This window comes from Falco rusticolus, chromosome W (assembly GCF_015220075.1).
Source record: "Falco rusticolus isolate bFalRus1 chromosome W, bFalRus1.pri, whole genome shotgun sequence".
Classification (NCBI taxonomy): domain Eukaryota; kingdom Metazoa; phylum Chordata; class Aves; order Falconiformes; family Falconidae; genus Falco; species Falco rusticolus.
In genome coordinates, this window is record NC_051209.1 from 25464962 (window position 1) to 25488337 (window position 23376).

General features: G+C 43.8%; 1 protein-coding gene across 4 annotated transcripts in view; it reads right to left on the reverse strand.

Moving 5' to 3' along the window:
* The window catches only part of LOC119140693 (E3 ubiquitin-protein ligase RNF38-like), a 176147-nt gene that overhangs the window by 117671 nt on the left and 35100 nt on the right, over positions 1–23376 (reverse strand). The gene's annotated exons all lie outside the window — the stretch shown is intronic.

Genomic DNA, 23376 nt, shown 5'->3' on the forward strand with positions numbered 1-23376 from the left:
CTGATAATTAATGGACAAAGCTATGGTGCTCTATTATTAGGGTGGTCTTCTGGTAGTTCAAAAGGGCTGTTGTAAAGTGTGTTGCTTATAGTAATAATTGTTATCATTGCACTCGTATGTTTAAGCTGTGCTCTCTCTTGTATTCAAAAATTACTCGAGCGTGTAACTGCACAAGGTTTGCTTGCGCAAAGAGAAAAAGGGGGAAATGTTGCAGAATGGCTGTGTGATCATGGCCATGACTCCCTTAAAGATCTTTGTGAAACAAAGTTAGCGTAAGTTAGCTGAAGCAGGCCTTGCAGCTATGCTGAGGCATGCTGATAAGGAAGCTGAGAAAAACACTGACCTTGTGCCTAATGTTGTAAATAACTTTGAGGAATTCACGTAGACAAGAGAGGAAAAAAAAATATGTAGCTAGCTATCCGCAGAAACCGCAAGTAGGAGGACATATGAAAATGTAACCCTTTAGAGCTTAGCCAATCAGCAGATGACTAGTAGGCATAATTAACTGGAACTGTATATAAGACATAATCACGCCGTAATAAATCGAAGCTTGCTTTATCACTCATATTGAGTCGGCCGCGTGCTTCCCCTCGCTTGTCAGATGAAGTGAAGACAGTGGGTATAGTTTTTTCTGGATTTTAGTAAGGCTTTTGATACCGTCCATCACAGTATCCTTCTGGACAAGTTGTCCAACTGTGGGATGAGGGGGTTTATGGTGCACTGGGTGAAGAACTGGCAGGGCTCAAAGGGTTGTAGTGAATGGGGCTACATCTAGCTGATGACCAGTCACCAGTGGTGTTCCTCAGGGTTCAAGGCCAGTTCTGTTCAATATTTTTATCAATGATCTGGATGCAGGAGGTGAATGCACCCTTAGCAAGTTTGCTGATGATACCAAACTGGGAGGTGCTGTTGACTTTCTTGAGGTTCAAGAGGCCTTGCAGAGGGATCTAGATAGATTGGCATGACATTTAGCAACAACAAATGCCAAATTCTGCACCTGGGATGGATTAATGCTGGATGCAAGTATAGATTGGGAGAGAAGTGGCTGGAGAGCAGCCTTGCAGAAAGGGACCTGGGGGTGCTGGTTGACAGCAGGCTCAACAGGAGTCAGCAGTGTGCCCTGGCAGCCAAGAGGCCAAACCACCACTCAACAAGGCATAACCAGCCAGTCAAAAGAGGTGATTATCCCAGTGTTCAAGCATAAAACAGTAACAAATGTAATATAGCTCTTTCCCCTTCTTGGTATGTCTTCTGTAATCACTCAGCAACTCTCAGTATATAGTCCAGCAAATCCTTTCTGTGTTGTCCAAAGCATCCTTGGTATGAAACTACTTCTTGGAAAGGGGAGGGGCCAAGACACTGTGTAGTCCTTGAAGAGTAGTGGTAGGAAACAGGAATCAAGACTGTGTAGCTGTGCTCTGAGCAGTGTATCCTAACACTTCCTCTCCTGGCATCCATGTGAAGAGGCTGTTTCTTGCAACAGTTTCTGTCAGGCTGGAAGAGGGGCTAAGAACAGAACACACTAATGATGTAAGAAACTGAAACCACACAACACTTAAATAGGGACCTAAAGACTGATTTTAAATGAGGAAAATCTACTAACCTATTATGATGCTGGGGTGTGGGCACCAGCAGCTTAGAGACAAGAGGACTGGGAGGCATGGTGGATGGGGTCTCTGTCCAATGACAGTGCCATGGATAGTGCAGTCACCAAGGAGTTAGCTATCTGGGTACATGAACTCAAGGAACAAGAAGGACGTTTCTGCCTTTTTCAGGCCTCTGAGTGCACTAATAGGCCTTAGTGGCCCTGACCATCCTCACATGGGGCCTCCACTTACACCCTCAGCCCATGGGCCCAGGGGATCCATTATAGCTGAAGGGGAAATTCAAACTGTAACTGCTCAGCAATGGTAATTTGTGACAGAGGAATGATCTCGTGTGAAGGGTAAGAAGGCCTAACTGCAGAACTGGTTAAACTGCAGAAGAAGCAAGAATGCCAGACACTGAAGGTCTCCTTGAAAGGGAACATAGATTCCCTTGCTGATAAGAAAAGAAATGCTGTCTTGTAAGGACCATGGAAATCAAGTGTTCAGGGGGACACTTTTGGTCAGCAGAACTGGCACTGGGGGATGAACCAAATGCTGGGTTAAGGCTCCCAATACCAACACTCCTATGATTACACTCCAAGTGTATATAAGGAATCAGCTTGTGCTGCATCTTTGCAGACTCCTTTTAGAACTGCTTATGGTGGTAGGACTCTGTCCAATGCAGTGTCCATTAAATCTCTTTATATTTAAGCAGAAACAAGTGTTTAATTTGCCTTGAGAGGTACAATAAAATTTCCCCAACAGATGCTACTGTTCAAAAAAGAGAGACCCATTGTTAAAGGTTAATCATAGATTAATAGCAGTATTGTGTAGGTTAAAGTAGTAAGATTAATTGTTAGCAGCAGTGAAAACACAGGTACAGCAATAACAATATAACCAAGTCCATTGTATGATTCTTTCCATGATTGATTTAGCCTTCAACTGAGTTAATCAGTAAATAAAAATAAATGTATATGTTAAACAGTAAGTAATAATCAAATAAGCCTGTCAGAGTATTATTATTAGATATAAATTACTTTCATGATTTTGAGTCATGAAGAGAACAGCATGATCTACATGGTCGACAATTGGATTGAATGATGAGAAATAGCTGATGGAAGAGAATTCAAAGTACTTTCTAGCTGACCAAGAAGAATAGAAGAATCAAAAAGATGAGGAAACTTTAGGTGGACTCTTATGATTGGACTTTAGGGATTATGTAATTGCTTTAAGAAACCAATATAAGATGGAAAATTAAAAATTTCAAGTTGCCACTCACTGAGGTGATGGCCCAACTCTGAGTTGTGATTAAAAGCAAACCTAGAGAAACCCATTGGGCTTGTGGAAATTCTTTAACACCCATCCTTGTTTCCTTTGTTCTGTAAGGAGGCTTGAATATTGTCTCCCATGAAGCTTACTAGCTCCCTGTCAGGCTTTGGCAAGGCTGTTTCACTTGTCATGACTGTGTTGGGAGTTTTCTTCTTCTGTTAGAAGGTTATTAATTAAAGCTGTCTGGTTGCAGCTCAGCAAAGATAAGACATTACTGGAGAAAACCAGCTCGATTTAGGAATAAGGAAAGGGCTTATCCCTATGGGGTCATAGGAGATAACTTAGGAATAGTGCACCCACAATACTGAAATTACCACACCCAAGAATTGGAGATCTAGGAATATATTTTTTTAATCTGTGACATAAATGAAGTCCACATCACAGTACTTATTGCCTGCAGAGGTTAACTCCTCTCTTGTTTATCAACTTCACTGTAACCTCTGGAGGATTCAGAATACAGAGCCTCCCTTATACGTGGTATTACTTATGGAGCTGGATTAAACCACCATCTAACAGGGTTCTGAGAGCAAGTGTGCCATGACCATGTGTGACTTGAATGAGAATGGATGCGTCTCAGAAAGCTACCTCTTCACTATTTACTGTTCACCCAGAGGTAAATGTTAGAGAAGGACAAATCCAGTAGCCTGACAGAGGTGAGGCTGCTGCAGCTCCATACTCCCATGTCCAAGCAGTAGCCAGGATGAGCATTTCTTCCCAGCAGGCACATGCATGAGCACACGTATACACTACATGTATACACAGCTGGCCACACAGATCAACACAGACAGACAAACTCAGAACTTACACAGAAACAAGCAGCACCAATGGCTTCATCCTCTTTCCCTCTCTGGCTGATCAGGATGAAGGTCCATTAGTAGGAATATATACACATGTAAAATGTGGACACTCAGTCTGCCCAGTAGCTGGCTCCTGGATCCCAGTATCCCCAGTTTCTTGCATCTGAATATATGAGCCCCCAAGACCTGCAGCCCCACTCCAGTTGCCGGTACAGACATCCTCATGCACAAGCACACATGAAAAGCTGGCTGGGACTTCCCACGTCCCTCTGGTAGCCAAACCTTGTAGTCTTGCCCTTAGAAGCACACAGACACAAGCGGATCTCACCCTCAAAGTCCCCCAGACCCTATAGTCCCTCTGGCAAATGGCTGAGTGGGCCCCCCTGGTCCCTCCACTAGCCAACTCCTCCTGTGGTCTCACCCTTAGAGAAGCACACACATACCTGGCTCCCAGGCCACTTCATCTACATGCTGGCTAGTCTAGCTTGATATTTGCTAGTGATCACACACTCCCTCACACATCCTCATTTGCTACAGTTGCTGCCACTGTTACCATGTATTGTTTGTTTCAGTATAATTATAGATAGTCTTTACTAATGGAGGAGCACAATTGTTAATACCTGAATCAAAAGCTGTGAAGGCAAAGATTTTTATGTTACAGAATACACAGAGATAAAAGGAAGAAATCCCTGAAGAAGTAGAAGATGCGGTAACCCCTTTGGTATGGGCTAGTGGAATCCCAGTTCGATCCAAGTTGGCCGAGCCAGTAAGAATCGTTTTAAAGTCCAAAGCCAAACCAGTAAGACAAAAACAGTATCCTATTAAGTGGGAGGATAGGAAGGGATTGGAAGAGTTAATATGGAAATTTTAAAATTATGGATTATTAATAGAATGTGAATCAGAATATAACACTCTGATATTGCCAGCAAAGAAACTGAATAGGGAGTATAGATTAGTTCAAGATTTAAGAGCCATAAATCAGATTGTTCAAGATATTCACCCAGTGGTAGATAGCCCATGTACCTTGCTGACATCCTCAAAGGACAAACATAAGTGGTTTACAGTGCTTGATCTTAAGGATGCTTTCTTCTGCATACCTCTAGACAAAGTAGCCAGTCGATATTTGCCTTTGAATGGAAAAGCCCCACCACCAGACACAAACCTCAACTTACTTGGATGGTATTTCTACAAGGGTTCAAAAACAGTCCAACAATATTTGGCAACAAACTGGCAAAGGAATTGGAATTGTGGAAAAAGGAAAATCCAGAATGAATAGTATTACAGTATGTGGATATTTTATTGGCTGCAGAAACCTGGGGAGAATGCTTACAGATGACTCTAGAATTGTTGAATTTCTTAGAACAAGGAGGATATCATGTATCAAAGGGCAAAGCCCAAGTAGGAAAAGAAACTCTGCTCTGTCTTGGGATTTGAGATTTCCCAAGGACAACAGAAACTGGGAACCAATAGGAAAGAAGCAATCTGCCAAACTCCAGAACCAAGAACTGTGTGGGAGTTAAGGTCGTGCTCAGATGGTGCAGACTGTGGATCCTCAACTATAAACTATTGGTAAAAACCCTTTATGAAACCCTGAAGGGGTCAAAAGAGAACCACTTACTATGGACCCCCGAATGCCAAGCAGCCTTTAAGGATTTGAAAAGGGCTTTTATGTCGGCACCTGCATTGGGACTACCTGATTTGTATTTGGCCTTGGGCATGATGTCTCAAATATTTGGAACATGGAGGAGAGCTGTGGAATATTTCTCACCCTCGGTCAGTTGTAACTATAGGGTCAACCATTGTTTGTGACCCCTTAGAAGACTCTAAAATACCTGTAAGGAGCATGTGTGACATTTAATCAACATAACCTAATGAATGAGTATGTATGATTTTTCCCAGAAATGTAATGCATAAACATAAGCGTGGACTATATAATTTTGCTTGAATGAAACATATGGCATGCACATTAGGTGGAGCAATTCCCTATGCATTCAGTGCTGCAATAAAGAAATGTCTGCTTCTAAATGCTACATTGGCGTTAAGGAGTTTTTGCGGCGAATGAAGAGACGGGACGCAGCTTGATGCAAGCAAATGTCAATTTATTGTACAGAAGCACGAGGTTTTATACACTTTCAGAAGCTGCGCGTTTTAAACTAATTGGTTCTTGAAGCTAAGCATTGCATACTAGGCAATCCCTGATTGGTGGTTAACTATCAGCAATTAACAGCAAATTGTTACCTTTCCTTGGCGCCATCCTTGGCGCCATCCGTCTCCCACTCCCCCGTGCTCTGCAAACATGCCCCATCATGTTAATTGTTGTCTGGACAAGCTTTAGCACATTCCCCTCAGCTAACTGATTGCCACGCATGGTCCTAGTTTCCTGACCGCTCCTGCATCTCCCCCTTCCTGTTGCACAAAAGAACCCCTGAAACTGAGCAAAAACAAGGCACAAGTAATAGAACAAATAAAAAACCAACTAAGACATATTATCAATGTCAAAATAACCCACTGTCTTTGTTCCGTACAATTTTACAATTTCCCCTTTTTGTTTTTGAACAGCTAGTACCAGGTTTGCCATGTTCTGCAGGGCCCTTGCAAACATGACAACCAAGGTAATAGCAAACAAACAATACTGCCAATTGAGTGAATGGATGCCAAAAAAAAGGCTGGAATTTTCTCAGATTTTGATAACGTTGCTGCAATGGGGCGCCTAAAATCCACGCAGCACATACCATCAAAATCCTCACAGCCATGTCCTTGAACCAACAACAAAAAGCAGTGGCAATTTTGACTCACATTCTTAACTGCCTACCAAACAAGGTGATTTAACTCTTTAATGCTTTCCCTGCTGTTACTCTGGATAAGAGAAGAACCGCTGCAATACGTTCCCATCATAGCCTCCTACTACATTAGCATCTACAGAAAGACAATTATCGACAAAGTGTAAACAATATCAGCTTCTTTTAGATTAACATTATACATAGGTGGAAGGGCACACCAAACAAGAACTGGTTCAGTCAAAAAGTTCGAAACATCACATGCCTTCTCTGAACATACCTCTGGAGTCATTCCCTTCATTCCCTCTCTTTTTTATGCAAAGAGAAACACTTTTACCATAACAGAGAAGCCCCTATTTACATCTCTGAGCCCGGACACAAACCGCAGCTGTATGCTCCACCAGGCTCAGGGCAGGAATCATTCATGTAGTTACGTAGCTATATATCACTACAAGCATGCAGACACCTATTAAACACTAGATAACCATGTTTATCTTTCCTATTCTCCTTCACAATACCCAGCTGTTCTCTCATCTCTTGTTAGGTCAAATATTCTCCAGCTTCTTCTCCTACATCTCTCTTCAGACATTCTCTATACTCCTCTTTTTTGCTTGTTAATTGTGAGGAGGCAAAGGGTGTGTGTAGCTGGGTGACCATGACCTGCTTTAAGTTACAATCAACTAAACACTGAATACAGAGAAAAAAAGGTATGGGAGACATAAGGCAAACATCAATTAGGTGGTTAAAGATAATTATAATAAATCCTGTAATACTTTTGAGTCATGGCCCAAAGTTTCCCAGCCGTGAGAAGAGACCAAAGGCATCCCGCCCCTGGCTCTGTTGCAGATCTTTGTTTTAAGGCTTTTGAGTTTTGTATACTTTTGTAAATTAATTCACAGTGGTCACTCAGATTCACGTAACACATCCTATCAAAGTCTTCACACTTGTGTCCCTGTGCTAATAATGAACATCAATAGCAACTCGGTTCTGTAGCAACATATGATGGACAGAATCAACATCTGTTAATAAGCCAGAAAAAAAATAGTATTTGTAGTATTACTTTGTTTAGCAAGCTAGCAGCCTAATTTACTAAGCAAGTTAAGAGCGTGTACTATTCTTACAGAAGAGATTAGAGCAGCAAAAATGTGTTATGCTGCAATCCAGAACTCAGCCTGAGAATTACAGTCTGCTGTGAGTTCTGTGTTACAATCATTTGACACATGTTGGGGTTGCGATTGTGAAAGTTGCCCGTTTACAATTTTCATTGACATTATCACAGCTAGTTGTTTTAAAAGCAACCCTTGAGCTTCCTGATGTTCGACTTGTTGCAAAATATTCTGAAGCCAATCAATCAAGTTAGTATTAAAGTTAGTGACTCTCTAGGACCCTGCAAGACTGTGGCAAGACTCCCCCATCCTGACTGCTTTAATAGCCATCTCATTCATTTGCAAACAGTTGTCCCTGGGATACCTTACCTGAGTCACAGAATCGGCACAGTTATTTGCTCCAGCCAACTGCTCATAGTTAACAGCAATTCCCCGATTAAGGTTTTCAGTCAAGGCCACTACACATAGCTCACAAAAATCAAATAGCCACATCATATACTGTATCAGTTAGTACCATACAAAGCAATAACTTCCAATCATGCAGTGTGAGTGTATAAGGCTCTGCCATCACTTCAAGAAGGGACATAGCAAATGTATTATGAATCCTCCCTTCCCGCACTGCTTTGCTTAACTCTTTAACAGCCTCGTATTGCACAGGCTTTCACTCTGCAGGTTGATTTGTCTGAAAAAATACTGAACATGCCATAGCGACTCCCAAAACCCATCACTTAAGTGTTTCCCACTTGCATTCCTGCCACCAATCCCTCAGACTCCCTTTCACCCTCCCCGAAAATACAATCAATGCATCAGGAGATGAGGGGGTGGGGGAAAGGTCTAGCTCCTTTTCCAGATCTATAGGACCTGGATCAAAAGGTTTATCAGTGTCAATGGAATCATTGTCCGAGTTGTCCTGTTCCCGTGCTTGGTCCTGTGTTGTGAGGGTCGCTGCAATCAGTGACAGAAGGTTTGGGGGCAGAGGATGTGTGGACAGAATCGCCATTGCTGACGGTGTCTTGAGAAGAGTCGCGCTGTCGGTGGAATTTACAGCTTCCTCTGGTTTAGCACCGTTAGTAGAATTAGTCCACACTTGGCAGAGTAGTCAGAATTTGCCACCAAGGTGTTAAATGCATTCCCGACACGGAGTTCCCCTCTGCGGCAGCATCATACAATTGTCTGCTGTATGTACACACTTTCATTCTTTCAAAGTCTCTAAAGTTTCTTGGCTGCTCACCTGTCTCGATGAATACAGGTGTTATCCTCAGGGTTTAGGTTGTCCGCCTGGTCCAGACAGCAAGACGATCGTTCAGCCAAGCCGTCTCCTCTGGAACACAGCCCTCTTCCACGAGCTGTCTTTTTTCCGTCCTTATTCTTCCAAGGCTTCGGAACACCACCATAGGGGTCACCATTTGAGGAGATTGAGGCACGGACTCCCTGATCTGACTAGAAGACCCTTCATGAGTCCATATACGTCTCTTTCTGGGGACGAAGCCTGATTCCCCATTACGGATTTCCCACAGCTCACCTCTCAACTCCGGAGGGATTTCAGGCCGGCTCCTGCTTCCTTTCAGCAGATCATTCAAAGTTCTGTGGGATTCGCTGCATGTCGCTCAGATAGGCGATTCGAGAGCCCTTCACGTCAGATCCTTAAACGTATCACGTCGGGGTCACCAATTTGCGGCGAATGAAGAGACGGGACGCAGCTTGATGCAAGCAAATGTCAATTTATTGTACAGAAGCACGAGGTTTTATACACTTTCAGAAGCTGCGCGTTTTAAACTAATTGGTTCTTGAAGCTAAGCATTGCATTCTAGGCAATCCCTGATTGGTGGTTAACTACCAGCAATTAACAGCAAGGTGTTACCTTTCCTTGGCGCCATCCTTGGCGCCATCCGTCTCCCACTCCCCCGTGCTCTGCAAACATGCCCCATCATGTTAATTGTTGTCTAGACAAGCTCGAGCACATTCCCCTCAGCTAACTGATTGCCACGCATGGTCCTAGTTTCCTGACCGCTCCTGCAAGTTTTCTTCTTCCCAATTTTGGTGACACTACTAAGAAGCCTCTCTCTATCTTTCTTATAAGCCCCCTTTACCTGTTGAAAGTCTGCAGTAAGGTCTCCCTAGAGCATTCTTTTCTCCAGGCTGAACAACCTCAGTTCTCTCAGCCTTTCTTCATAGGAGAGGTTTTTCAGCCCTCTGTTTTTTTGGCCCTCCTCTGGACCTGATCCAACAGGTCCATGTCCTTCTTGTGTTGGGGGCCTCAGAGCTGAATGCAGTACTTCAGGTGGGGTCTCACGAGAACAGAGTAGAGGGGGACAATCACCTCCCTTGACCTGCTGGCCATGCTTCTTTTTATGCAGCCCAGGATAATGTTGGCCTTCTGGGCTACAAGCACACATTGCCGGCTCATGTCCAGCTTTTCATCCACCAGCATCCCCAAGTCCTTCTCCACAGGGTTGTTCTCAATCCATTCATCCTCCAACTTGTATTGATATCGGGAATTGCCCTGACTCAGGTGCAGGACCTTGTACTTGGCCTTGCTGAGCCTCATGAGGTTCACATGGGCCCACTTCTCAAGCTTGTCCAAGTCCCTCTGGATGGCATCCCATCCCTCAGGCACGGTAACCATACCACTCAGCTTGGTGTCATCTGCAAATTTGCTGAGGGTGCACTTGATCCCACTGTCTATGACATTGATGAACATATTAAACAGTAAGGGAGTCACCAAAGATTTTCTTGCTTAGCCTAAGGAACAGTCAGTTGCCATGTTATTGTTACAAGTCTTATTTGATAAGCAGGGACAATATCTGAACATCAGAATCAGTTTATGTAAATCAATTGGAATAACTGTTCTCATAACTTTAAGCTATATTTTGCAAGAAAATCAATTGCAGTTTTGAAAAACAGGAAAGAAAACCCACCCCCAAAATACCATACATGAATGACAATAACTCTCAGGAGGAAAAAAAAAGGCTAAAATATAATTATATAGCTTTTTACCATTAATACCATATCCCAAACCCTCCTCTTAACCGTACTAGCCAAATATCTCACAATCATAAATGTGTTAATTATCACAACAGCCTTTGTTATGGAATGGCAAGACTGAGTCCAGCATACAGAATGAGAAACAAGATACACGCTGGTCATGTGATTTGCCCAACATTCACAGTGGAACATGAGACTTGAAACTGATAGGGAAGCTATCTACTTGATCTTCCTTCCTTCCATAGTAAGACCTATCTTTAGTTAAAAATGTATCTCATATATATACACACACATATATATATAAATCTACGTTAGTGGAAAGGAATCCATTGTCTCGTGCTACACAACAGCTCTTCATTACAATCAGATTTAATACTATTCTAAGCACTTTGATAGGGAACAACCATAGTATATTGAACTGTTGAGGCAGAATCACCAGGCAGTTTCCCCAGTATTGGGTATAGCTCAATCCTCAACTTAGGGATAGAACAGGTTATTTAAGCAACAGGAACTCAAAGGAATTAAGAACAACTGGTTTATCATTCATGCAAATAAGGGTTTTTACTCTGCGGTGTATTTTAGCTTTATCTTCAGATAAGATGTTCAGTGTCCTTTTTAGCTCTATGAACAGCAGACACAAAAGATGTATATAAATATTTTAAAAGATCACAATTTTTTGTGACTCACTGATGTTCAAAAAGAAACATATTTTCCAAAATGTGCTTCTATTTCATTGATATTATTTAGAATTACTAAATGTGTTGGACAAAAAATAGCTTAAATTGTGAATGCTGACAGGTATGCTGCAGATAATTGTGTGTATGTGTGTGGGTGAATGTGTAAAACTGAACCTCTGAACTCTCAAGTAGAAGCCTGCTAATTGCTAGCTACAGGCTGGTTGTAAATTTTCATAACACCTGTCATCAACAAAAGTGACGTCCTGAATGCTTCAATTAATAGAGATGTGAGACAAAATCACTAATTAGGAGGCTGATCGGGAGTTGTGCTTCTGTACATAGAATGGGAAAATCAGGGACTTGGGGCTCAGAAATAAGATGTTGAATGTCCTGGCTGGAGGAAACATTGGAAACATCCTGTAAGTGAGGGAAGATCCTGGAGATGGGAGAGATGTGGGCAGACAAATGTCAGAGGATGCCCAGGGACCTTGGCTGGTAATGCCCCAAACTGGTAACTGTAAGCATCTGTATGGCACAGAACCAACATGACTTTCTCCCTGACCTTCCTGAACCAGCAGCGACCTCCTCAATGGAAAGGGAAGTCAAGACCAAATGAATGCGACACTTTGGAGGGAGTGAACAACTAAGTGTGTGAAATTATCAAGTAGGGTAAGAGCTTTAATATCATTGGTTCTTAAATAAACCCCAGTATCCAGATCTATTTCAAGTTATTGCTTATTCTGCCTTTCCCATGACACTGAAGCAGCATTTATTTGTAATAAGACTTACTTTAGCTATTTGGAATAGTACAGACATCAAGTGGATCAAGACACCTGCCTAATGCTTTCAGTAGTACATATGAACAGACAATGAGCAGGGACTTCATTCAGTAGCAGGCTAGATTCCGAACTATGGCTGTTATTCAAGAGGCCTTTCTCTGGCTATGGCAAATGAGGCATTAATATCTACTTGAGTTCATGCAGGTGCTCAACCAACCAAGAACAAAGAGACACTGCCTGAGAGAAGGCTTGCAGGAGCGGGCTGGAAACTAGGACCATGCGTGGCAATCAGTTAGCTGAGGGGAATGTGCTCGAGCTTGTCTAGACAACAATTAACATGATGAGGCATGTTTACAGAGCACAGGGGAGTGGGAGACGGATGGCGCCAAGGATGGCGCCAAGGAAAGGTAACACCTTGTGGTTAGTTGCTGGTAGTTAACCACCAATCAGGGATTGCCTAGTATGCAATGCTTAGCTTCAAGAACCAATTAGTTTAAAACGCGCAGCTTCTGAAAGTGTATAAAACCTCATGCTTCTGTACAATAAATTGACATTTGCTTGCATCAAGCTGCGTCCCGTCTCTTCATTCACTGCAAATTGGTGACCCCGACGTGATGCGTTTAAGGATCTGACGTGAAGGGCTCTCGAATCGCCTGTCTGAGCAACATGCAGCGAATCCCACAGAACTTTGAATGATCTGCTGAAAGGAAGCAGGAGCCGGCCTGAAATCCCTCCGGAGTTGAGAGGTGAGCTGTGGGAAATCCGTAATGGGGAATCAGGCTTCGTCCCCAGAAAGAGACGTATATGGACTCATGAAGGGTCTTCTAGTCAGATCAGGGAGTCCGTGCCTCAGTCTCCTCAAATGGTGATCCCTATGGTGGTGTTCCGAAGCCTTGGAAGAATAAGGACGGAAAAAAGACAGCTCGTGGAAGAGGGCTGCGTTCCAGAGGAGACGGCTTGGCTGAACGATCGTCTTGCTGTCTGGACCAGGCGGACAACCTAAACCCCGAGGATAACACCTGTATTCATTGAGACAGGTGAGCAGCCAAGAAACTTTAGAGACTTTGAAAGAATGAAAGTGTGTACATACAGCAGCCAATTGTATGATGCTGCCGCGGAGGGGAACTCCGTGTCGGGAATGCAATTAACATCTTGGTGGCAAATTCTGACTACTCTTTGCCAAGTGTGGACTAATTCTACTAACGGTGCTAATCCAGAGGAAGCTGTAAATTCCACCAACAGCGCGACTCTTCTCAAGACACCGTCAGTGATGGTGAATCTGTCCACACATCCTCTGCCCCCAAAGCTTCTGTCACCGATTGCAGTGACCCTCACAACACAGGACCAAGCACGGGAACAGGACAACTCGGACAATGATTTTATTGACACTGATAAACCTTTTGATCCAGGTCCTATAGATCTGGAAAAGGAGCTAGACCTTTCCCCCACCCCCTTGTCTCTCTTGATGCATTGATTGTATTTTCGGGGAGGGTGAAAGGGAGTCTGAGGGATTGGTGACAGGAATGCAAGTGGGAAACACTTCAGTGATGGGTTTTGGGAGTCGCTAGGGCATGTTCAGTATTTTTTCAGACAAATCAACCTGCAGAGTGGCAGCCTGTGCAATACGAGGCTGTTAAAGGGTTAAGCAAAGCAGTGCGGGAAGGGAGGATTCATAATACATTTGCTATGTCCCTTCTTGAAGTGATGGCAGAGCCTTATACACTCACACTGCATGATTGGAAGTTATTGCTTTGTATGGTACTAACTGATACAGTATATGATGTGGTTATTTGATTTTTGTGAGCTATGTGTAGTGGCCTTGACTGAAAACCTTAATCGGGGAATTGCTATTAACTATGAGCAGTCGGCTGGAGCAAATAACTGTGCCGATTCTGTGACTCAGGCAAGGTATCCCAGGGACAACTGTTTGCAAATGAATGAGATGGCTATTAAGGCAGTCCGGATGGGGGAGTCTTGCCACAGTCTTGCCGGGTCCTAGAGAGTCACTAACTTTAATACTAACTTGATTGATTGGCTTCAGAATATTTTGCAACAAGTCGAACATCAGGAAGCTCAAGGGTTGCTTTTAAAACAACTAGCTGTGATAATGTCAATGAAAATTGTAAACGGGCAACTTTCACAATCGCAACCCCAACATGTGTCAAGTGATTGTAACGCAGAACTCACAGCAGACTGTAATTCTCAGGCTGAGTTCTGGAATGCAGCATAACAGATTTTTGCTGCTCTAATCTCTTCTGTAAGAATAGTACACGCTCTTAACTTGCTTAGTAAATTAGGCTGCTAGCTTGCTAAACAAAGTAATACTACAAATACTATTTTTTTTTTCTGGCTTATTAACAGATGTTGATTCTGTCCATCTTATGTTGCTACAGAACCGAGTTGCTATTGATTTTTATTATTAGCACAGGGACACAAGTGTGAAGACTTTGATAGGATGTGTTACGTGAATCTGAGTGACCACTGTGAATTAATTTCCAAAAGTATACAAAACTCAAAAGCCTTAAAACAAAGATCTGCAACAGAGCCAGGGGCGGGATGCCTTTGGTCTCTTCTCACGGCTGGGAAACTTTGGGCCATGACTCAAAAGTATTACAGGATTTATTATAATTATCTTTAACCACCTAATTGATGTTTGCCTTATGTCTCCCATACCTTTTTTTCTCTGTATTCAGTGTTTAGTTGATTGTAACTTAAAGCAGGTCATGGTCACCCAGCTACACACACCCTTTGCCTCCTCACAATTAACAAGCAAAAAAGAGGAGTATAGAGAATGTCTGAAGAGAGATGTAGGAGAAGAAGCTGGAGAATATTTGACCTAACAAGAGATGAGAGAACAGCTGGGTATTGTGAAGGAGAATAGGAAAGATAAACATGGTTATCTAGTGTTTAATAGGTGTCTGCATGCTTGTAGTGATATATAGCTACGTAACTACATGAATGATTCCTGCCCTGAGCCTGGTGGAGCATACAGCTGCGGTTTGTGTCCGGGCTCAGAGATGTAAATAGGGGCTTCTCTGTTATGGTAAAAGTGTTTCTCTTTGCATAAAAAAGAGAGGGAATGAAGGGAATGACCCCAGAGGTATGTTCAGAGAAGGCATGTGATGTTTCGAACTTTTTGACTGAACCAGTTCTTGTTTGGTGTGCCCTTCCACCTATGTATAATGTTAATCCAAAAGAAGATGACATTGTTTACACTTTGAAGGTCGATAATTGTCTTTCTGTAGATACTAATGTAGTAGGAGGCTATGATGGGAACGTATTGCAGCGGTTCTTCTCTTATCCAGAGTAACAGCAGGGAAAGCATTAAAGAGTTAAATCACCTTGTTTGGTAGGCAGTTAAGAATGTGAGTCAAAATTGCCACTGCTTTTTGTTGTTGGTTCAAGGACATGGCTGTGAGGATTTTGATGGTATGTGCTGCGTGGATTTTAGGCGCCCCATTGCAGCAACGTTATCAAAATCTGAGAAAATTCCAGCCTTTTTTTTGGCATCCATTCACTCAATTGGCAGTATTGTTTGTTTGCTGTTGCCTTGGTTGCTGTCATGTTTGCAAGGGCCCTGCAGAACATGGCAAACCTGGTACTAGCTGTTCAAAAACAAAAAGGGGAAATTGTAAAATTGTACGGAACAAAGACAGTGGGTTATTTTGACATTGATAATATGTCTTAGCTGGTTTTTTATTTGTTCTATTACTTATACCTTGTTTTTACTCGTTCGGTTTCAAAGGTTCTTTTGTGCAACAGGAAGGGGGAGATGCAGGAGCGGGCTGGAAACTAGGACCATGCGTGGCAATCAGTTAGCTGAGGGGAATGTGCTCGAGCTTGTCTAGACAACAATTAACATGATGAGGCATGTTTGCAGAGCACAGGGGAGTGGGAGACGGATGGCGCCAAGGATGGCGCCAAGGATGGCGCCAAGGAAAGGTAACACCTTGTGGTTAGTTGCTGGTAGTTAACCACCAATCAGGGATTGCCTAGTATGCAAGGCTTAGCTTCAAGAACCAATTAGTTTAAAACGCGCAGCTTCTGAAAGTGTATAAAACCTCGTGCTTCTGTACAATAAATTGACATTTGCTTGCATCAAGCTGCCTCCCGTCTCTTCATTCGCCGCAAAGGCTTCTCATTGAACCAAGAACAAGGTCGAAACCGTGAGTCATAGAATGTCTGTATTACATTTTCATCTGAGAACAAGAGGTAGTTTCTATCTAGAAAGGAGATATAACTAGTTGACTCAACATTTTTATACTTCACCAGCTTACATACTAATAGAGCTCCAGCATGCTTACAATGTTTTGTGTTAGAGGAAAATATATCATGCCAGATCCACCAGCCCAAGAGAAGTAAGGCTGCTGCCACTCCATGTCCCCAGGTCCATCCAGTAAAGAGGCTGAAGATATATTCCCAGCACGCACACACAAAAAAGCACACATATACACTACATATAGACATATATCCATGTATACATATATACATGACTTGCCACACAGATCACAGATAGACACTAAGAGCACTCACACAAACATAGATAGCACTAATGGCCTCATCCTGCTCCCCTCTCTGGCTGGACAGGATGGAAGTCCGCTAGTGAGAATATATATATATACACATATGTACAAGGTGGATCCCTCCAACACCTGGGTTCAGACAGTCTGCCCAGTAGCTGGCCCCTTGGACTGCAGTCTCCCTAGTTGCTGGCATTTGGACATACAAGCCCCTGAGGCTGCAGTCCTACTCTAGATGCTGGTATATACGGTCACACACACACAGCAGGACAGGTCCCCCTCCCATGCTCGCCGTTAGAGTTACACAGGTATTCTCACACCCAGAGATAGCCCTTAGAGACCCACTCACCCTCTTGCTCCACAGCTACTTCACCTATTCACTGGCTAGTCCGGCTTGATCTTTGCTAGTGATTGCATGCTCACTCACATGCCCACACTCACTCCAGTCACTGGCATCATGGACACACGGGCCCTCCTTTTGGGGTCTGCAGCAGGTCTGCAGACAAGTTAGTTGACTTCAAAGACTTAGTCATGTACCTTTAAGACAGCCACAAATTGTCAGGTATGTAAACAGGGTGTGAAGAACCGGAACTTAGAACCGCAGCATACAGGCACCTACAGCAACAGCAAATAGCAAGCAAGAAGAAGAACTCAGAAAGCCTATCAGGGTCTGACACATGTACTATCTAAGATATATAAGCAATATGTATAAACAATAAAGGGCATTTTGCCATTTTATCTGAACTCAGCCATGCAGACATAGTGTTTTTTCAGTCTGCCTCGACCTGTGTCACCACATTTGGTGACCCCAACGTGCCAATGTGATCCCAGTAAAGGGTACCAAAGAGACCCTGAGACTGTGCCGATGTGACCCCAGTAAAGGGGTGTCAGGAGCAGATCCTGAGACTGTGACCAGTGAGTTGCTGGGGAGGCGGAGCCTGGTGAAGCGGAATAGCACAGAGAGCGGCTGCAAGATCTCGGGAGAATGTGACACCGGTAAGGTGAGCCACCAGGGACAACATGGGGACTAAGTTATCTAAAGAAGATACCATAGTGCTATCAACGTGGAAATTAGTATTATAATTACTTTAGATGAGCTTCGGTTAAAAGATATGTTATTGTGGGCCAAAACACATGGAGTGGAAGCATCCCCCGCTACTGCTCTTAGTGTGTGGACCTGGGACAATTTAGGATCAACACTGTCAGAAGCTCTGGAGAAAGGGGACAAAGAGGCGTCGGGGCTTTTGCTTACATGGGGACTGCTTAGACATGCTGTAGGTGCCCATATGCTGCGGTTCTAAGTTCTGGTTTTTTACATCCTGTTTACATACCTGACAATTTGTGGCTGTCTTAAAGGTACACAACTAAGTCTTTGAAGTCAACTAACTTGTCTGCAGACCCACTGCAGACCCCAACACCCTCCAACCTGTGGTCTGACTCCAGCTGCTGCACTCACACTCCCATACACATACATGCACACAGAACAGGGAGTGCCTCACCCAGGAAAGAGTTAGAAAGGAATTGAATAAGAAGATAAGACAGACTGTGCTGATCAGGAACAGAGCATAGCCAGACAAGCATCGTGACTAGCCAACTACATGCAACCAGTCCTTTTTATCCCCTTACCCATCTATTTTCCCACTCTTGTTCCTCCCCAAAACACCTAAACTCCTCCCTTGTCCCGCCTTTGGTTCCTCCCCTAAACATCCCATACTAAGTCCTGTACGATCCCAAACAGATTTTATCCTGCATCCCATAAAGTGTCTCATCCCTTGGCAGCAACCCCCCTTGGTCCAAAAGGTGATCTAGAGAGCTGAGAGCTGCTCCCAATGACTCAGTGTGATAGGTTTCATGCCCCACAGTTCTGATCCTAAAAATACATAAACATGACTTTTATGAAAGCAGAATTACACACAGGCTTAGAAGGCCAGTAAGAAGTGGCGTTCCACAGGAGTCTGTCCTGCAACCTGTCCTGTTTAATATCTTCACCAGTGACCTGGAGGAGGAGACGGAATCTACCTCACTGAGTTTGTGGACAACACCAAACTGGGGCAATGTAGTTGATATACTCAAGTGTCCTGGTTTCAGCTGGGATGGAGTTAATTTTCTTCTTAGTAGTTAGTACAGTGCTGTGTTTTGGCTATGATGTGAGAACAATGTTGATAGGACACTGATGGTTTTGGTTGTTGCTGGGTGATGTTTATACTAAGTCAAGGACTGTTCAGTTTCTTGGGCCCTGCCAGCCAGAGGGCTGTGGAAGCACAGGAAATTGGGAGGGGACACAGCCAGGGCAGGTGACCTAAGCTAGCCAAAGAGGTATTCCATATCATGGGATGTCATGCTGAGTATATAAACTGGGGGAAGAAGGAAGGGGGGGACATTTGGCATAATGGTGTTTGTCTTCCCAAGTAACTGTTACGTGTGATGGAGCCCTGCTTTCCTGGGGATGGAGGAACACCTGCCTGCCCATGGGAAGTAGTGAATGAATTTCTTGCTTTGCTTTGCTTGCATGCGCAGCTTTTGCTTTACCTCTTAAATTGTTCTTATCTCAACCCTTGAGTTTTACATTCCTTTCTGATTCTCCTTTCCATCCCTCTGGGTGAGGGGGAGTGAGCAAGTGGCTGTGTGGTACTTGGTTGCTGGCCAGGGTTAAACCATGACATCAAGGATGGAGCTGCCATTCAGAGGGATCTAGAAAGACTGGAGGAATGGGCCAGCAGGAACCTTATGAAACTCAACAAGGATAAATATCAAATCTTGTACGTGGGATGGACTAACCCCTTGCAGCGGTACAGGTCTGACTAGCTGGAGAGCAGATCTGCTGAAAAGGACCTTGGGGTCCTGGGGGACAGAAGGCTAAACAGGAGCCAGCAGCATGCTTTAGTGCACACGCATGTGTGCACACACACATGCATGCACCCACACACACCCACAAACACAGTGCAAGAAAGATGTTGATAAACCTGAGCAAGTCCAACAAAGGCCACCAAGATGGTCAGGAGGCTGGAGCACATGCCCTATGAGAAGAGGGTGAGGCCTACAGGGTATTTCAAGACCTAGTTTTCCTTCTTTAAAGATAAAAGCTGTCAGGTAGCAAGGGCTGGCTGTTCTGCAAGGGAAGGTGAGCCAGAAGCCAAGCCTGATAACAAGGCCAGCAGAGGCAGTGGCCTCACCAGTAAGGCTCCAGTCCTACAGTACCCAAGCAAGATTAGCAGAGTAGAACTGGTGATGGTAACCAGGGTCAGACAGTCCAGTGATCTCCAGGTAAGTCCATGATCAACCAAGGCAACTCCAAAGTCAGGCCAAGAAATCAGTTTGTGAGTCAGGGTCCAGGTTCTAACCAACGGGTCTCATGGCCAGGCACAGGTTTCGCTGCAACACAGTGAGAGCTGTAGCTCAGGCAGTGGCCAAACAGTGGAGACTCAGTTTAAAAGAAACTCTCATGGGAAGTGGGGTCAGCCCTTGCTGAGGCCTCCCTGCAGAGCTGTCTGGGAGCACTCTCCCCAAGTTTACCAGAGGGAAGGGGGCAGCCCTCAGCCACACTGTTTCTAAGTGTCCTGGTTTCAGCTGGGACAAAGCTAATCTTCTTCCTAGTAGCTGGTACAGTGCTGTGTTTTGGATTTAGCATGAGAATAATGTTGATAACACACTGATGTTTTAGTTGTTCCTAAGTAGTGATTACTCTAAATCAAGGACTTTTCAGTTTCTCATGCTCTGCCAGTGAGCAGGTACACAAGAAGCTGGGAGGGAGCATACCCAGGACAGTTGATCCCAACTAGCCAAAGGGATATTCCATATCATATGACGTCATGCTCAGTATATAAACTGAGGGAAGTTGGCCAGAAGGGGCCTGCTTGGGGACTGGTTGGGCATTGGTCAGTGGGTGGTGAGCAATTGTATTGTGCATCACTTGGTTTTTTTCCCTTGGGTTTTATTCCTCTCTCTTTCTCTCTTTCCTTTTCATTACTATTATTATTACTATTCTTGTTGTTGTTGTTATTATTATTATTATTATATTTTACTTTATATTGAACTGTTCTTGTAGAAGAATGGCTGCAGAAGCGTGGCCTTAGAATCTCTGAAGATCTGCACAATCCAGGCCTGGTATTAGAATAGGCCTGGAATTAGAATTGTGCTGAAGTTGCTGTGCTGAAGATAACAAGAAAGGTAGCCTTGAGCTATTCTTGAATCCTGAGACCAAGTAATTATGTTGTGCCAACAGGCTGTGGCTGTAACAAGCTACAGCTGCTGGGAAAGCAGGTGCAGGGCCAAGAAAGATAGGGAGCGGTATGGGAATATGGGGAGTAACAAACTACAAGGCAGAAGCACAGCAACACAATTAGCTACACGGATAGAATGCTTATTTTAGTCATGATAATTAGGGGTGTGAGAACCGCGCGTGCTTAGAGAGACTAATAACCAATTATATTTTTGCTTTACGAATATTCATGTATATCGAGTCTATATAAGTAGTGTTAGAAACTAATAAAGTTGAGCAAGATGCATAACTCATATTGACCGACTTCTTGACTCCGGCAAACCCTTCTCCCCAACATGTTCTTATCTCAACCCACAAGTTTTACCATTTTCCAGTTCTCCTCTTCATCCCAATGGGGGCAGGGGGGAGAAGTGAGCAAGCAGATGCGTTGTACTTCAGTTGTCGTCTGGGGTTAAACCACAACACTAAGTTGGCCTTAGCCCAGTCAGCCAAAACTCCAGGAGAGGGAGGATTCTCTCAGGGCTCTTACAGAAGGAATTGCTACCCTATCTCATTCTCCTGAACAGAACAGTACTGACTGATGTCCAGTGTTAAACTCCTTGATAGCTTACATCAAACAGATCTAAGGAAAAGTTATATCCAGCGAGGATTTTTCCACTGATATGGTCTGTCATGGTTTAACCCCAGCCAGCAACCAAGCACCACGCAGCTGCTAGCTCACTCCCCCTCACCCAGAGGGATGGGGAGGAGAATCGGAAAGGAATGCAAAACTCAAGGGTTGAGATAAGAACAATTTAATAGAGAAAGCAGAAGCTGCACACACAAGCAAAGCAAAACAAGGAATTCATTCACTACTTCCCATGGGCAGGCAGGTGTTCAGCCATCCCCAGGAAAGCAGGGCTCCATAACGAATAATGGTTACTCAGGAAGACAAATGCCATAATGCTGGATGTCCCCCACTTCCTTCTTCTTCCTCCAGCTTATATATACTCAGCATGACATCTCATGGTATGGAATATCCCTTTGTCTAGTTTGGGTCACCTGTCCTGGCTGTGTCCCCTCCCAATTTCCTGTGCCACTCCAACCTTCTTGCTGGCAACGCCCAAGAAACTGAACAGTCCTTGATTTAGTATAAACATTACATAGTAACAACGAAAAACATCAGTGTCCTATCAGCATTGTTTTCACATCAAATCCAAAACACATCACTACACCAGCTACTAAGAAGAAAATTAACTCTACCCCAGCTGAAACCAGGACATAGTCTTTGTTTTGTTTTAGAGTTTACAAGCTCAAAATATTGCAGTGATCAGATAGTTACTGCATTCAGTATTGCAGATTGCCTTTCACTTCAGGTGAGTTCAAAGCACACTCCTTTAAGTAACAATAACCACTAAGACAACATCTCCCAGGCCTTTGTGCCTAGAGACAGAGTTCAAGGAGGAGAGGAACTGCCAATAGTGGAAGGTCAAGTCAGGCATCAGGATCTCTTGAGAAAACGCAACTCACACAAGTCCATGGACCATATGTGATGCAGCCAAGGGAGGTTGCTGAGAGAGCTGGCTGATTTCATTATGAGGCTGCTCTCAATCACCTTTTAAAGGGCTTGGAGATCAGGGAAGATTCCCAGTGACTGGAGAAAGTAAAACATTGCACCTGTTTTCAGAAAGGACAAGAAGGATGATCCAAGGAACTACAGGCTGGTCAACCTAACTTCAGTCCCTGGGAAAATCATGGAGCAATTCCTCTTGGAACATATTTCTGGGAACATGAAGGAAGAGGTGATTGGGAAGAACCAGCACAGATTTATCAAGGGTAAAACATGCTTGAACAACCTGATGCCTTCTATGATGAGATGACTGACTCTGAGGACAAGGGGAGAGCAGTGGATGTTGCTTACCTTGACTTTAGCAAGACTTTTGACACTGTCTCCCACAGCATCCTCATATCCAAGTTGGGACATTGTGGTCTAGATGAGTGGACTACTAGATGGGTGAAAGTGGCTGGATCATTTGGCTCAAAGGTTAATGGCTCATGCTCTATCTGGAGGTTGGTTACAAGTGGAGTTTCTCAGAGGTCTGTTCTGGAACAGCTCCTGCTTAATATCTTTATCAGTGTCCTGGAGGAGGAGACGTAATGCACCTCATCAACTTTGTGAACACCACCAAACTGCAGGGTGCAGTTTTAAGACCTGACCAGACAAAGCCCTGAACAACCTGGTCTGAATTCAGTGCTGACCTTGCTTTGAGCTGGGGGTTAGACTAGGGACCTCCTAAGGTCCCTTCCAACCTGCATGGTTCTAGGAGTCTGTGAATCAAATCTTCATAGGAACAGGCCTGAGCAGAGAGTAAATGTAAACCTCAAAAGATTTCCTTTGCAACCTAAATAATATCCCAGGTACATAGTGCAGAAACATAAAGAGGGATAATTTTTATCTATGCTTATAACACACAGCAAACTTTTTCAAATTCTGTATTACAACTTCTTGGTACAGGTACATCATACAGCATTCATGTGGTGTTCCTTGTTTTCTCCAACACAAACTCAACACTTTCATCTTTTCAGTAAATGTTACTGGCCAGATTTAGTTGCATAATCATT